The following is a 14,965-nucleotide window of genomic DNA, read 5'->3' as shown; positions in this document are numbered from 1 at the left end:
TACTCAAGTTACAGCTTGCACAGACGGACGGACAGACGGACGGACAGACCGACATCCGGATTTCAACTCTACTCGTCACCCTGATCACTTTGGTATATATAACCCTATATCTGACTCTTTTAGTTTTATGACTTACAAACAACCGTTATGTGAACAAAACTATAATACTCTCTTTAGCAACTTTGTTGCGAGAGTATAAAAACTTATGATTGAAGTGTATTTTCTATGGAAAATTTTTACAGGCCTTGGTCCAGTTCTTAAAGTTGATATTAAGGGCTAAAATTTTCAGGGATTTTTTTAACGTATTTCCAAGGAAATTTCGTGACGGGACTGAAAAAAATTTATAGTTCAATAAAAAAAAAACACCTAATGTACATACATATATAATCTTATATCTGAAACGTACAGCCATTAGGTGCACAAAACTATAATACTCTCTATCAACTGACTGCAAAAGTATATGGTGATTTTTTAAGAGCTTGATAACTTTTTTTAAAAAAAAAACGCATAAAATTTGCAAAATCTCATCGGTTCTTTATTTGAAACGTTAGATTGGTTCATGACATTTACTTTTTGAAGATAATTTCATTTAAATGTTGACCGCGGCTGCGTCTTAGGTGGTCCATTCGGAAAGTCCAATTTTGGGCAACTTTTTCGAGCATTTCGGCCGGAATAGCCCGAATTTCTTCGGAAATGTTGTCTTCCAAAGCTGGAATAGTTGCTGGCTTATTTCTGTAGACTTTAGACTTGACGTAGCCCCACAAAAAATAGTCTAAAGGCGTTAAATCGCATGATCTTGGTGGCCAACTTACGGGTCCATTTCTTGAGATGAATTGTTGTCCGAAGTTTTCCCTCAAAATGGCCATAGAATCGCGAGCTGTGTGGCATGTAGCGCCATCTTGTTGAAACCACATGTCAACCAAGTTCAGTTCTTCCATTTTTGGCAACAAAAAGTTTGTTAGCATCGAACGATAGCGATCGCCATTCACCGTAACGTTGCGTCCAACAGCATCTTTGAAAAAATACGGTCCAATGATTCGACCAGCGTACAAACCACACCAAACAGTGCATTTTTCGGGATGCATGGGCAGTTCTTGAACGGCTTCTGGTTGCTCTTCACCCCAAATGCGGCAATTTTGCTTATTTACGTAGCCATTCAACCAGAAATGAGCCTCATCGCTGAACAAAATTTGTCGATAAACACATTTCGAACCGAACACTGATTTTGGTAATAAAATTCAATGATTTGCAAGCGTTGCTCGTTAGTAAGTCTATTCATGATGAAATGTCAAAGCATACTGAGCATCTTTCTCTTTGACACCATGTCTGAAATCCCACGTGATCTGTCAAATACTAATGCATGAAAATCCTAACCTCAAAAAAATCACCCGTTATAAAAATTAATAAAACCAATAAAATAATCACAAAAATAGAAAAAAATAAATAGTTAAAAAAAAGAAAGAAAACAAACGAAATAAAAACAAAAACAAAATGTGAAAAACTGAAAAAGACAATTGAAGCATGTTCGCGAATAACGTTGTAAGCGTTGTTAGAAATGTTCAGGAAATGAAATAAACGTTTAAAGCTTAAAGTTTTATCTATTTTGGATTTTTTTTATTTTTTCAATAGTAATCTGTTCATTTAGAATGAATAAATTGAAATAAAAAATTAACAAAATAGTTAAACTAATAAAAAAAACGAAATTAAACTCTTTAAATGGAAAAACGTTTTATATCCAACATTAAATGGATGTTAACACGTTATTCCACTATGCATAACATATAATAGGATGGCGTTTGAAACGTTTTTCCGTCAACGTATTTGGAAAGTAAAGGTTTCAAAACCAAAATAATTGTATTTCAGTAATACAAACAAACAAAGAAGGTTATAGGGTAGAAGGGAGAGGCTTCGACATGTGGGAGGCTTCGTCTTTCTCAAATTTGGCATGCTTTATAACTGCTATTGGTTTAGTTCCAAGAACAAACAGTGGCGACGTTGACTGCGATGCTTTCATATGAATTATTCAGCCATTTCTTGAACGGAGTGTTTTTTCTATTTTTCAAGTATGTATATGTAAAAAGTGTTCGTAAGTATTAGTGTGTAAAAAATTACATTTTAAGACTTATTACATTCGTTTTTTCCCCAAACATATTATAATAAAAGTGTGATTTGCTGTTATTTAAGATTTTTCAATAAATAATAGTGTGTAGTTTTCAAAGCGAAAAAATGTAAGTAATCGCACAAGGGAGGATTCGACAACACCTTTTGGGGAGGTTTCGACACGAGCAAACGAATGTGGGAGTTGTGAAGGATTATCAGTCTAAATACTCGTCGAACCACGTTCTTACAGCTGCGCAAGAAAGACATTTAACGGTATATTTCATAAAAACTTTTAGTCTTCATCACGGGCTAACGTATGACTTGGCTAGTTGTTTCCTTTTCAAATATGTTTCTAAATATAAAATAAAATATCCCCCAAGCTGGGACAAAGAGAAGAAGAGCTGGAATTGATTGGTTGAAATGCTTCATCCATAGAAATAATGATTTAAGTCTACGAAAACCTGAAAACACCAGCATATCACGCCTTTTTGCATTTTCTCAGGAAGCGGTTTCTTTATTTTTTTCAAACTTAAAAAAAGTATACGATTTAAACAACTTTACTTCTGACCGAATTTACAACATAAATGAGACTGGAATAAGTACTGTTATTTCAAATAACCTTGAAGTTCTACAAACACTTTTAGGTTATAGCTGAAAAAGGAAAGCGAACCGTATCGCAAGCCACATCTGCAGAGCGGCGAAGTTTAGGGTAGGGATTGTTAACGGATCTGGTAACCATATTCCACCGATTTACGTTTTCCCTCGTAAGCGCATGAATCATAATTTTCTAAAGGGATCAGTGCCAGGCTCAAAAGCACTTTTATCAAACAATGGATGGATGAACTCGGAGCTTTTTATAGATGTTCTTATCCACATTAAAGGTCATGCACGTTGCACTATAGACGATCCTGTTCTACTTCTGATGGACAGCCATACATCCCATTTTAGTCTTAACAGCGTCATTTACAGTGGAGAAAACGGAATACTATCTTTCCCACCCCATACCTCACACAAACTTCAGCCGGTATTCGGACCTTTCAAGAACTTTTGTAAGCAATCATTTAATGATTTTATGATCAACAATCCGGGAAAGAAACACGAAATTTCTGATATAGCGAATCTAACAAGGATTCCATTTTTGCAAGCTTTTTCTCCCGACAATATTATCAAAGGATTTTCAGCCACTCGAATATTTCCATATAATTCAATAATTTTTTCTGAGTGTGACTTTTCCCATTCTGAAATCGAAATAAGCTCTGATGTTACCATCGAATTAAGCTGAACGTATTGAGAATTGCTTGCCAACTGATGCTATTCGGTGGCCACCATCTGAACCGAATTGTTTTTCTCCAGAGGTTATCCGCCCGCTTCCCGTACTGAAGAAGAAGAAAATCTTAAGTAAAAACCAAAGCAAGTCAAGAATATATACAGATTCTCCAGAAAAATCACGATTAGAGGAATTGAGAGAACAAAGCGTTAATAAATCCATGTTGCCAAAGCTAAAGCTTTGTAAAAAAACAAAAACATTGCGCAATCCAAAAGCTAAAAAGCAGCGAAAGATAAGTTCATCATCCAGTGAAGACGGCTCCTACAGCTTGGCTGATTCTGACAAATCCTTTGATTTTAGTGACGATCTCAACAACGAGGAAACAGCTTTGGAGGTCACTGATGGAATTCCCGTTGAAAGCGAAAATCCCATGAGTGAACATAAATCTTTAGGGGAGGAAATGAATACTAAAGAGAATATATTTGTGCTGGTTAAATTCACGAACAAAACCGATTTATATTTCATTGGTGTAGTCGTAGAAGTGAATAGTTCTACGTGCATCGTAAAATTTCTAAGACGTCAGCTCAAAACGCAAATATCTTATGAACCTATTATCGAAGACAAAAGCTTGGTTTCTAAGCAGGACATAGTGCGTACGTTGCCTACGCCTGAACATCCACCAGGAACTTCCCGAACACAAAGCAAATTTATTTTTAACGCTGATTTAGATGTGCGTTAAAAACTAATGTAATATTACATTTTTATTAAGTTAAGTTATAAGTTTTTTTCTGTTCTTTTTATTGAAGTAAAAATATAAATGAATTAAAGATACCTATGCGGTATAATTTTCCAAAAACATGTTTTGTGTTAAAAATTTAACTGATATGTTCGATAAATGTCGGAACCTCCCTTCAGTGTCGAAGGCTTCCAAACAGTTGTCGAAGCCTCCCTACTGTGGGAGGTTTCGTCATATATGGGTTCTCATAGTAACTTGGTTATAAGTTGGGAAACAAATGGAAGAGAAGACTAAATATGAAAGGAAAGGGTAGTATACATTCATATCAATAATAATTATGAGAGAAAGTATCTGCTCTTAATTTGGTTTCTTTAAAAAATGGATTTTCTCTTAACGTGTCGAAACCTCCCCTTCTACCCTAAACAAAACGAAAAATCTTTTATTTAAAATAAATTTAAACGATATTTCCGCAAAATGTAATTCACAACGAATATGTAGTAAATAGTATAGAGTATCAATATATGTATTGGTTTATCTTTCATGGCAACTGTATATAAAACTGTGCATAGTTTTCTGGTAAATACGACGCCATTGCCAGAAGGTCCTTCTTCTTTTCATCACTTACTTTTATTGGATAATTGCGTTGGAATCATCTCGAAGTTGCGCATATGCTTTATATGCTTGCTCGTGATGAGCTGTCGCCAAATTTTGAATATTTTCAAATCGTTCCGTATTTTCAGCGGCAATCATATCAATAAAATACTTGTCACAAACCTTGCAAGTATCATTTCTTGGGAAACCAAATCGTAGTTTGTGTTCTGTATGAAAAATGTGCTTATACATATGTATGTGTCGTACGAAATTTGTGTATCCGTTTATTTAACTTTGTATAACTCGTACATTGTTTTAATATTTAAATTGGGGTTAAGACAATTTTTTCGAGATGTTGAATGACCATAGTGACTTTCTTGGCTGGGAAAGCTTTTTCCTGTTCTATGATTTTGTGGGGACGATTTTCATGTTTTCCTCGCTGATCATCAATGTTTTTTCCATATTTTACCTTTTCAACCAAAATTTGAACTCTGCGCTGCGTTATCTTCATATTTTAAAATAAAAAGTAAAGTAAAAATCAACGAAAAAACAACAACAAGAAATATTTACCTGAAATGTGTGACAAAACATTTTTTTGCACACTCTCTCTCTTTTTCCGTTTGAAAGCACCAAAAAATAAAATACTGTTGTATTTCGTATAGAACCCCCCTCTTCAACTCTTCTTCTTTTAGGCTCGCTCAATTCAAGAACTGAGGATAGAAATAAACATTGCTCGTTATAATTTTTGCTATAAAAGTTATCAAAAAGGTTCTTCATTTATTCATTATCAAGTTTTGCACAATGGAAATTACAATGCCAATCAAAAACCTATTACAAAATAGTTCAAAATGTATATTAAATAAAAACAAGAAAAAACGTTAACTTCGGCTGCACCGAAGCTAATATACCCTTCACAGGTGCATTTCTTTTAGTAACTATGTGTTCAGTTTATATGGAAGCAATATGCTATAGTAATCCGATCTGAACAATTTTTTCGGAGTAATCCATGTCAAATTTCGTGAAGATACCACGTCAAATGCGAAAATTTTCCATACAAGCCCTTGATTCCGATCGTTCGGTTTGTATGGCAGCTATATGCTATAGTAAGCCGATCTGAACAATTTCTTCGGAGATTACATTTTTGCCATAGAAAATAATCGTTACCAAATTTCGTGAATATATCTTGTCAAATGCAAAAGTTTTCCATACAAAAACTTGATTCCGATCGTTCAGTTTGTATGGCAGCTATATGTTATAGTGGTCCGATATCGGCAGTTCCGACAAATGAGCAGCTTCTTGAAGAGAAAATGACGTTTGCAAAATTTCAAAACGATATCTTAAAAACTGAGGGACTAATTCGTATATATACAGACAGACAGACGGACGGACGGACGGACAGACAGACGGACATGGCTAAATCGACTCAGCTCAATATACTGATCATTTATATATATACTTTATAGGGTCTTCGATGCTTCCTTCTGGGTGTTACAAACTTCGTGACAAACTTAATATACCCTGTTCAGGGTATAATTATGCATTTAAAACGTTTTTCCACTATACCTGCTTTGGGAAATTTTTTGCTGGTATAACTTGTTTTTTTTTTCTATTAATATAACATTGCCTACTATTTCTTAGCTTTTTATTATTGAAATCTTTCCATTTTTCTGAATTTATTTTCCTTTTGGAGCCTCTAACACACTTATCAAGCACACGAGAACACTCACTTTTTGCCATTGTACACACAATAAATAAGTCACTTGAAACGTTATATCACTGAGTGCTTGTACTAAAATGCGATTTGAATACGAACCAGTGCAATAATATGCCTAATTTTGATTTGGATTGATAAAAGAGAGCCATTATAACAGTAATCTGCAAAAAAAACCGGTTATGAAAAAAATTGTCGCTTACAACGTTATTCGCGAACATGCTTCAATTGTTGTAATTGAAAAACATGATTTACTTTCTCTTTATTTATTTGAAACAATACATTATTTTTAGCTTTATAATTGCTGATTTTGTAGATATTTAGTTTTCCGCTGAGCTCTGAGCTTTATTTGATCTTTTTTGTGCAGTTCTAGATAACTGCGTTCCATTCTACATAAAAATTTACAATTATTTGGATTACTTTTATTTTCTCTTAATATATTTTTCACATTTTTATTATTATCGCAGTTGTGATTGTTATAAAAGCACTCTTAATTTTTGTGTCCACCACCACGTCCTTAAGAACGCTAGAGCATTTCTAGTACCTATACATACATTTCAAATAAATATACATTTCTAGTACAAATAAAATACAAATACGTATTTATTACACCAGTATTCGTCAAACTGGTGAATTCAACCGATTTAAGAATGTCTCTCATATTACGGATTCCTAACTTTCAGTTCAAGTGCGTTTAGGACCATTCCCTGCTTTCCAAAATAATTATTTTTGAATGACAATAGTGAAGTTTTATATTAGTTTGTAAGATAATTTATTTAAAAAAAGGACCATTAATTACATTATTTATTCACATCGACGACAGCAAAGATTCAGGCACAACAAAACAGTTACGCACTTTACTTTCGGGTAATGAGCACCTTTCTACCCAACAGAAATTTTCTTCATCAAAGACTGATGCACATGTCTTGTCAGCAGAAATAGTCTCGCCACCAATAGCCCATAATTTATTGTCTAGCGATACGCAAGCTATATTACCATAGCATACTTCCAAAGAGCAAATCTGCGAAATGTTTTCAAGAATATTCTGTTTGATCTCAAGCGTTTGGCGAAAATCAACTCAATATATGTACCTGTGATCACGTGTCTTGCTGAGGATCATAACGTTCAGCATCGCAACGGCTTACAACATAAATGTGACCTTTATGTGCTGCTGCCTGTGCAGCTGCCTGTAATATAAAAAGTAGCAATAAACGTTGTATTTAATTTTTATAACACCAAAAGGGCGAATAAATAAATCAGTGACAATTTTGATAATTTTTATTGAAGCGGAGCTATTTTTCTTGGTTTTGAAAACTGTAGGGAAGGCTTGCAACAATGAAATCAAATGGAATCTCTTATTATAGCTGTAGTATTTAGTACGCATTTCACAAATAGATTTGAAAAATCTAGACGGAATGCGAATTACGGTTACGTACATCCATCTTTAGTAAAAGAAATCCAAGGAAGCGAATGTTAATATTTAAACACTTAAGTCAAGTTGGCATATACCGTTTTCGACATTCTACCAAATCGCGTACGAACTCCAAGTATTCGAATCCGGATTGCAGCATTCGACGGATTTTAATTTCCCATGTTTATTAGAACCGCCCATTATGTAAATTTACCATTTAATGTCACTGCACTGGCCTGATATCGTCCAACAATTAAGCTGTTTACGAACTCCCAACCATCGGATGTCGTATATTTGGAAATAAACAAAAGCAATGAAAAAAGAATGCATATTATAAACTGGAGCGTCAAAAGTGACATTTCGTCACGTTGCATAGTCTGTTAAGAAACACTTAAAATTATTCTAAATTAATCGTTGACAATGTCAAAATGTTACGAGTTTTCTAAAGTCAATTCCAATCAGATTATAACATTTCATTGAATTCCATCCTTCTTTCATTCCAAAGTACCTTATTTTGTTACTACTTATACTACCCTTACGTAAACCATACTACCATCACATAAAAATAGGATGGATTAGCTGCAGGATGAAGCTTATGAAGGAAGTCAAAAAATGTTACAGATGCTTCGACTTCGGCCTCTTACAATGGGAATGCAAAGGGCCCGACAAAAAAGGCCAAGGATTATGTATAAGATGTGGGAAACCCGGGCACAAGCTGAAAGACTGCAAAAATTCACCGAGCTGTTGTCTCTGTGTAGAACATAAGCATACTCAAACAGATCACATCCCAGGGTCTCGGTCATGCGAGTCGTATAGAGAAAGAACAAGGACATGAAGATCTTACAGTGCAACATGCACAGAAGCAAAACGGCTGACCACCTCCTGCCTCAGCTCATGCTGGAACTCGGAACAGTGGTAGCAATCGTTAGCGAGCAATACACAATAGCGCAAGATGGAACATGGCTGGAAGACATCACCGCAACAGCGGCAATATGGCAAACGGAAGGGAGTAGTTTCAAAAAAACAAACAGCGGGAGAGGAAACGGGTTTGTCTGGATAGAAAACGAAAGCGTTACGGTAATAAGTTGCTACCTGACACCGAGCGACCCTATTACAGACTTCCAAGCAAAGCTCGATGCCATAGAGGATGCTGCACGACAAAGAAACCGTCACTTAATCATAGCCGGAGACTTCAACGCCAAGGCCACGGAATGGGGCACACCGACTACAAACTCAAGGGGGCGGAAAATTCTGGACATAGCGGCTAGATTAGGCCTTATCGTCGCAAATAGGGGATCCCAAACTACCTTTAGAAGACCAGGATGCAACGGCACAACCCCCGATATCACGCTGGTATCCGAAGGATTCGCAAGCCAGCTGCGCGAGTGAAAAGTCTTGGAAGACTATACTGGTAGCGACCACCAATAGATATCCTACCTCATAGGCCCAGATAAAAATCCAGCAACGACTATAAGAAGAGGAACACGTAAATGGAACGCTTCTAAGCTAGACTCAGAAAAGCTTCTCGCAGCCATAGATGAAAACCCACCAAAATATCACGTAAGTAGCACAGCTAGGCTGATCGTCCAAGCAACTCTGAGCACCATCACCGAGGCATGCAAAGTAGCTATGCCTAAAATAAAAGGTGGACATCCAAAGAAAGCAGTTTACTGGTGGACGGACGAAATCCCCAACCTTAGACAAGCTTGCCTGCGCAAAAAACGACGATATACAAGAGCTAGAAGAAGAGGAAGAAAGGGAATGGAAGAACATAAGGAATATAAAGCTGCGAAAACTGAGCTGAAAGACGCAATAACAAGGACAAAGAAAGATAGATGGGAAGAGCTACGTAACGATATAAACAAAAATCCGTGGGGTCTCGGATAGAAGATTGTGATGAAAAAACTCGGAGCAAAACAGGCCACCCCTGAGTTAAACGCCGCAGCTATGGAGAACATCGTAAACACCCTGTTCCCAACCCATGATCTGGGAAGAGACCCACTAGAACACACACAAGAGAGCTCATGTCCGCCTTTCACATTGGAGGAATTGAACACTGCAGCAAACACTCTAAAGACCAGAAAAGCCCCTGGGCCTGTTGGGATACCGGTGGAAGTGCTAAAGCTAATCGCTACGGAACGCCCGCATTTACTGCTATCCATGTATAATGCATGTCTAAACGAGGGAATTTTCCCAGAAACATGGAAGAGGCAGCACCTGACCCTAATAAGCAAAGGCAAAGGAGACCCAGAAACGCCTTCCGCATACAGACCTCTGTGCATGTTAAATACGGCAGGAAAGTTGCTAGAAAGACTGCTATAACCCCGCATCATAGCCGCCATAAACGATGCTGGAGGCCTATCAGAGCGACAACATGGGTACAGACAAGGCGAGTCCACCATAGGAGCCATTGAAGACGTCGTAGCGTGTTGGAAGCTCGTCGAAAAAAATAACTTCTCAAGGCCAATAGTCCTCCTCACAACAATTGACATAAGGAATGCATTCAATAGCGCAAAATGGGCAAATATGATCGACGCGCTAGAAAGCCGCTTCAAAACGCCCCTTTACTTGATGAAAATGATACGAAGCTATCTTAAAGACAGGAAACTACTGTACGACACGAGTGACGGCCTACGAAGTAAGGAAATAACCTCTGGAGCAGCGCAGGGATCTATACTTGGACCAGATTTATGGAACGCCAGCTACGACGGAATTCTAAACGTTGAAATGCCTGACGATTGCTACCTCGTAGGCTATGCAGACGACATCGCCGCCGTCATAACCGCGCGTAATACAGACATGGCCAGGCGCAGACTAACACAAGTTATGCTGCGAACACAGGCATGGTTGGACTCACACGGCCTCAGCCTAGCTGCAGAAAAAACAGAACTGATCCTGCTTACTAGGAAACACATCCCGCTGGAGGTAAACATGCAAGTCCATTCAGAAACTATCCAAACGACGAAAACCCTAAAGTATGTATCTAGGAATAAGAATGGACAACAAATTGACGTACTGGGCTCAAATCCAGCACGCTGCAAAAAAGTCAGCCAACATAACAATGGCGCTATCAAGACTCAATGCAAACACCGGAGGCCCACTTGCAAGCAGAAGGAAATTGCTAATGGACACAACACAGTCAGTACTATTATACGGGAGCGAAATATGGGCCGACACATTAAAGGTAGAACATAGAAGGAAAGTGCTAGCTAAAGTGCAGAGGACAGCAGCCCTAAGAGTCGCCTCGGCGTACCGCACTGTATCCGAACCCGCAGTGCTAGTGATAAGCGGCGTCATCCCAATAGACCTTCTCGCAAAGGAGAGAAGACAACTCTGGCTATGGAAGAAAGACGGGATAGAAATACACATGGCCACAAGACAACAGGCGAGGAAGCAAACCTTTGAACTCTGGCAAGATCGGTGGACAAAAGAGAGCAAACGAAGATGGACGGCCAAATTGATTAAGGAAATAGAGACGTGGCACAGAAGCGAGGTAAACTACTACATAACACAGATGCTGTCTGGTCACGGGTATTTCCGAAAATACCTGTACAACATGGGAAAAACAGAAAGTCCAGCATGTATTTATGGAGACGAACCGCTAGATGATGCAAACCATCCCTTTTTCAAGTGCCACCGATGGAAAGAAGCCCGAAGAACTGTAGAAAACAAGCTCGGAGAACTAAGTACGGAAAATATTTCAGGAAAAATTATAGCAAGCAAGGAAAACTGGGAAATAATTGCCGGGTACGTGGAACATGTTTTACGCACTAAAAAAAGAGACATGGATGCGGAGTCCCAATAGAAGATGAGCCAATAGCTTGATGCTGGTTACAAAATCGTAGGCATACCTGGACGCTGGGAGATAGAAACTGACCTGCAATAGGTTCATCTTGAAAACTTTGACCTGAAGTAATGCGAAAGCGGTCCCGGGGTAGGGAAAAATCCATGATAGAAGGGGGGAGTGTTTTAGTGGGTACACCACTCACATAGGATGACGATCCCTATACGGTGCGAAGGCATTTTAAACCCTCCTTACGGCCTAAAAAAAAAACAAAAAAAAAATACTACCCTTACACATCTAGTCTAATGTTCTTTCACCGTTAAGCTTAAAGTCAACCTTTAATTGTTAAAGCTCACAATCGCTATCGTTAGGTTATTCGTAACAGATTTTAAGATATTCACCTTTCCACCAACGACAGATGATAATCACGATCAAAACCACCAATCGCGTAGATTGTATTATCTAATTCGACAACGCAGTGTGCAAATCTCGCTTTGCTCATGCCGGGTAAATTTTTCCATGTCTTAATTTGTATATTCCAGCTGCGGACGACGTTAAGTATGACACGATTTTCATAACCGCCAATAAATAATAAATTATCATCTTTTAAAATAGTTCTGTGCCCTCCGTAACCGATTTCTATACTCGCATATTCCTGTCACTTATCCTCAGGTTTGTTATATAGCAGCAGTTTGGGACTCAGCTATTCCAAAAATATTGTAAGTACATTATAAAGATTATAATTTTTGAATATAAGCCACACTGTGCATTTACCTGTGAGCAAAGCGCTAGGACAAACAGTTGCTAAAACGTATTTTAAGAACCCATGGGTTATCATTGCAATCATCTTGTCCTTAGTAATGTTTGTGTTATTGTCTGTTGAATGCTATTGTTTTGCATGACAATGCATTTTAAGTATGTGTCTGTTTCTGTATATGTGTATGTATGTAGCTAGGAGCAATTTTGTTTAATTCTTTACGGCGTTTTTCAAGCGGCTTTATTTCGAATCTACAAATCCAAAACTTACTAGGATTCACAATTGTATTAAAATATGGAAACAGTGCTTGTTCAAATAGCATTGAACATGCAAGTTAATACCACCAGTTCATATTACATGAACATATTCTTTACCTGTCATAAATATGTAACATGACACCTACGACCAATATTGACCATATTTAAACATTATACTCGTATGTACATTGCTAATACTGTCCGCCTTAGGTAGTCCCAAAATATAATTCATAGATTGTAAGATGAATCTTTCCACTTGTAACATACATATGTCCTATCTCAAGTGGATTGTAGATATAATTCCTAGAATGTAAGATTAATATTTGTATCTAAACTTAAGCAAAATATTGAATGTAAGAAAATATAATAAAGACAAGTAAGGAAGGCAAAGTTCGGGTGTCACCGAACATTTTATACTCTCGCATGATAAAGTGATAATCGAGATTTCATTATCTGTCATTTACATATTTTTTTATTTGCTGTAAAATTAATTAGAATTAAATTCTTAGAGATTTACCGATATTTTTGGTGAAAAATTAGGTTAGGTTAGGTTAGGCACTGAGTTCTTCGAGTTCGATATCAGGGACCTTGAAAAGTTATAGTCCGCTTACGACAATTTTTCCACAAGGGATACCTCAGCTCAAATAGCGTATTTGTGTAAAGTTTTATTCTGTTATCATCATTGGTTCCTAATGTACATATACATTATACAGAGAAGGCATCAGATGGAATTCAAAATAGCGTTATATGGGAAGAAGGCGTGGTTGTGAACCGATTTCGCCAATATTTCGTACATGTCATCAAAGTTTTAAGAAAATATTATATACCGAATTTCAATGAAATCGGTCTAGTAGTTCCTGAGATATGGTTTTTGGTCCATAAGTGGGCGACGCCACGCCCATTTTCAATTTTTAAAAAAAGCCTGGGTGCAGCTCCTTCTGCCATTTCTCGCGTAAAATTTAGTGTTTCTGACTTTTGTTGTTAGTCGGTTAACGCACTCTAAGTGATTTTCAACATAACCTTTGTATGGGAGGCGCGATTGGTTATTATCCGATTTCTTCCATTTTTAAACTGTATATGGAAATGCCTGAAGGAAACGACTCTATAGAGTTTGGTTGACATAGCTATAGTAGTTTCCGAAATATGTACAAAAAACTTAGTAGAGGGCGGGCCACGCCCACTTTTCCAAAAAAATTGTGTCAAAATGCGATCCGTTGTGCCAAATTTCACTTTAATATCTTTATTTATGGCTTAGTTATGACACTTTATAGGTTTTCGGTTTCCGCCATTTTGTGGGCGTGGCAGTGGGCCGATTTTGCCCATCTTCGAACCTAACCTTCTTATGGAGCCAAGAAATACGTGTACCAAGTTTCATCATGATATCTCAATTTTTACTCAAGTTACAGCTTGCACGGACGGACGGACAGACGGACGGACGGACAGACAGACATCCGGATTTCAACTCTACTCGTCACCCTGATCACTTTGGTATATATAACCCTATATCTGACTCTTTTAGTTTTAGGACTTACAAACAACCGTTATGTGAACAAAACTATAATACTCTCCTTAGCAACTTTGTTGCGAGAGTATAAAAAGAGGCAGTTATCCGTAGTTGCCCACGAGAACGGACTTATGTATTAATTTGCATACCTATTAGCAAAGCGGAAATACAATTAAAAATAAATATCTATTTTCAAACATGCATACATATGTACATATGTATGAATGTACATAAACAACCACATACATTTAAATGCAATGTGCATCTAATAATAATAAAAGTGCATGGGACACAAGTCATAAAATTACAGGAGAGATAACATTAAACACACACACACACATGTATTAAAATGCACACTTGAAAACAACCCCATGTCAAGCAGCAATAAACAATATGCTGCAATACATACATTCATACAGTCCACTAATATTAAATATCTATATATGTTCAAATACATATATTGAACATATGTACATACACATATACATAAACAGACACATACTTAAAATGCATTGTCGTTCAAAACAATAGCATTCAACAGACAATAACACTAACATTACTAAGGATAAGATGTTTGCATATGATAACCAATGGGTTCTTAGAATATATTATAGCAACTGTTTGTAAATGTAGCACATTAAAACAAACCCAAGGTCACATAACATAGGTTCAAACAATAGCCAACATATTTACATATAAACGTACACATATACGTATTTATTTATTCAGGATATTTTGAAAAACAGTATATAAGATTTCCAAATTTAAAAATAAAATCAGAATGAAAGATTTCTGACTTGACGAAAGACTGTTTGAATTCCCCCCACCAGAGGTAAGAAATGAAAAA

At 37.0% G+C, this 14,965-nt stretch overlaps 1 protein-coding gene across 1 annotated transcript in view; it reads left to right on the top strand.

Annotated features, from left to right (window-relative positions):
- Positions 1–14,907: 14,907 nt before the first annotated feature.
- Positions 14,908–14,965, top strand: part of LOC115066618 (kelch-like protein 17) — a 33,862-nt gene continuing 33,804 nt past the window's right edge. The window contains exon 1 of the mRNA XM_049459462.1: positions 14,908–14,950. The gene's annotated coding sequence lies outside the window, so the exon portion shown is untranslated. The remainder of the gene's footprint in view (positions 14,951–14,965) is intronic.

This window comes from Bactrocera dorsalis, chromosome 5 (genome assembly GCF_023373825.1).
Source record: "Bactrocera dorsalis isolate Fly_Bdor chromosome 5, ASM2337382v1, whole genome shotgun sequence".
NCBI lineage: Eukaryota > Metazoa > Arthropoda > Insecta > Diptera > Tephritidae > Bactrocera > Bactrocera dorsalis.
This window is presented reverse-complemented; position numbering and strand designations above follow the sequence as displayed.